The sequence below is a fragment of the Phoca vitulina genome, unplaced genomic scaffold, assembly GCF_004348235.1.
Source record: "Phoca vitulina isolate PV1807 unplaced genomic scaffold, GSC_HSeal_1.0 scaffold9, whole genome shotgun sequence".
NCBI lineage: Eukaryota > Metazoa > Chordata > Mammalia > Carnivora > Phocidae > Phoca > Phoca vitulina.
This window is the reverse complement of record NW_022589712.1, coordinates 16,459,361-16,462,380: the sequence shown is the minus strand read 5'-3', so window position 1 is coordinate 16,462,380 and position 3,020 is coordinate 16,459,361.

The following is a 3,020-nucleotide window of genomic DNA, read 5'->3' as shown; positions in this document are numbered from 1 at the left end:
CCGCTTCCCGGCAGGAGTGTGGTACACCATTTCCCCAGAAATTTTACGAGGCGGTCCCCAAAGCTTGTCCCCGCCCACTCTGGGAGGCGCCCCAGCGCCAAACCACCGCCTAACTCTGGCCAGGCCGTATTTCCTGAAATATTTCAGTCTTCTCTCCTGCCCATTTTCCCTTCTTCACCCCGTTCTCCTGGCCACCCTGTCTTTTCTGTCTTCATTCCCACTTTCCAAATCATCCCTTCTCGTGGTCAGAAAGTATAAACTTCCAGTTATAAAATAAATAAGTCATGGGATGTAATGTATAACATGGTGCATAAATATAGTTAATAATATATAAATATTGACTCTTGTTGTACACCTCAAAATAATATGTTATATGTCAGTAATATCTCAATAAAAAGCTTTAAAGGAAAATGAAAAGAAGGGATGATTCTTTTTTTGGTGGTGGAGGGGTGGGATGATACATTCTATGCCTTCTGTTATGGGTTGAATTGTGTTCCCCCAAAACTTATGCTGAAGTCCTAACTCCTGGTCTTGAGAATGTGATTTTATTTGGAAATAGGGTCTTTTTTTTTTTTTTAAAGACTTTATTTATTTATTTGAGAGAGAGAGAGAGAGAACGAGTGGCGGGGAGGGGCACAGGGAGAGGGAGAAGCAGGATCCCCACTTGATCAGGGAGCCTGATGCGGGGCTCGATCCCAGGACCCTGGTATCAGGACCTGAGCTGAAGGCAGACGCTTAACCGTCTGAGCCACCCAGGCGCCCCTGGAAATAGGGTCTTTGCAGCTGTATCCACATGAAGAGGAGGTCCTTCGGGTGAAACATCATCCAATATGACTGCTGTGCTGGTAAGAACGGACCAGAGACAAACAGTGAGGAGGTCAGTGCAGACACAGAGGCAGGGAGGGAAGCCGGCCCTGTGACAACGGAGACAGAGATCAGAATGTAGCTGCCCGAGCCAAGGAATGCCAAGCATGGCAGGCAACATCCAGATGTCGATGCCTTGCTCTCAATCTTCTAGCCTTCAGAACTGGAAGAGAAGAAAATCCTGTTTTGTATTATTTTTTCTTTTCGAAGTTATTTTTTATTGAGATATAATTGACATACAACATTATATTAGTTTCTATGTACAACGTGATGGTGGGATATTTGTATATATTGTGAAATGGTCACCACAATAAGTCTAGTTTTAAGATCCACTCTCTCAATAACTTTGAAATATACAATACCGTTAACTACAGTGAGCATGCTGTACATTATGTCCACATGACTTTTTTATTTTACAATTGGAAGCTTTTGGCCATAAGAAGGGGATGATACTGATGGTAGAAATGAAGATGGAAAAGATAGGGTGGTCAGGACAATGGGTTGAAGAGGAGCAGACCGGCAGAATGAGAAAGGATTGAACTATTTTAGGAAATACGGCGGGGGGCAGGTGCTAGGGCGGAGTCAACCCTGTTCCGACCAATTCCCTGAAGCAGCGGCAGAGAGCAGTTTTGCGGTGCCGGACTGCGGGAATGGTGTGGACTGTGGGCTCCAGCTTCAGTCTTGGCCTCCTGCTCTTGTTTTTCCTGCCAGTTCGTTCTACAGCAGGCTGCAGCCGTGAGTTCAGAGGTGGAACCTGGGGGTAGGAGCGGGGTGTTCGGGAGTGAGCAATAAGACCCGGGAAGGGAAATGGTGTCCCCGGAGCGGTTCTGGGGCCTTCTCGCCCCGTGGCGCTGAGCCCCTCTCCTCAATTCTTCTCTGCGGGCTGCTTTCTGCCTGGAGGGTGTCTGTGGGCGGTTGTGGGTGGGGTCGCCTGGGCCAGGAGAGGGACTGAAAACTGGCAGCTTCTGGGCTCCTGGGTGGCTCAGTCGGTTAAGCGCGGGGACTCTTGATTTGGGCTCAGGTCATGATCTCAGGATCCTGAGATGGAGTCTTACCTCGGGCTCTGTGCTCAGTTTGAGCCCTGTTTGACATTCTCTCTCTCCCTCTCCCTCGGCCCCTCCCCTTCGCACTCTCTCTCTCTAAAATAAATAAATCTTAAAAAAAAAAAAAAGAAAAAAAAGAGAGGAAACTTCTTCAGAAGGTTCGGCCAGGCGCTGGAGGAGGGGAGCACAGCGGAGGGAGAGACTGTCCCGGCGGGAAATCTGTGGTCCTCCCCAGCTCCCGCAGCCTCCCCTTCTCTCTGAGCCGGAGCCCAAGCCGCTGAGCCCCGGGCTCTGGGCAGGACTCAGGGGCTTCCGCAGGGAGGGGACGGCCAGACAACCCCGTGCCTCTAAGTCTCTTACACTGCTGTCCTGCATGAGTCACACGGCCGTCGACCGGGCCAATCGTGTGTGTTGGACTTGCCGGTACACCCGGCCGTGTATTACCCGCTCCGCCCCACCCGCCCACCCCGGGATGCCAGGCGCTCCAGCTCAGGGTGGGCAGCTCTGATATCCTATGGCCAGAGACCTCCTCAGTCCGGGTCCCTCGACCATACATGCCCGCAGCTGCTTCTACACCGTGTATCTTTCCCTGCTGTGAGCGGCATTGCCTCTCTCGGACACTAGGGCTCCTTCCTGATAGTCCAGTCAGGATGTCACAAGGGCACATAGCCCGTTTTCCTACAGTACTCTGTGGCCCAAGGAGCTGGTCCAGCCTCACACATTCATCTCGAATTTCTACCGCTGCTTGCCTGCGACAACAGCACCTTGAGTAGGTATGACGGAGACCTATACAATATTTAATATATGCAGAGAATCTTGCACCAGGCTGGCATTTCGATGAAAATAGAACAGGGTTCATTCACATCCTTGCATCCTGAGAGAGGTTTTAAGGTTGGTACTCATCTCTGTCTTTGCATCCAGGATAAGATACTCTTTTAACATTGTATTTGGAGAAAAGAGAAGACAGTGTGAGAATATTGTACTTGAATTTCCCTGCCCCCTAGCCCCCAACCCACAAGTAATTCAACTACAAACATTTTTCATTCCGGTAACAAATGTGGGGAATGTGAAAGGACCACTTCATGGGTGCCTGAACCAATGGTGTCACTGTGA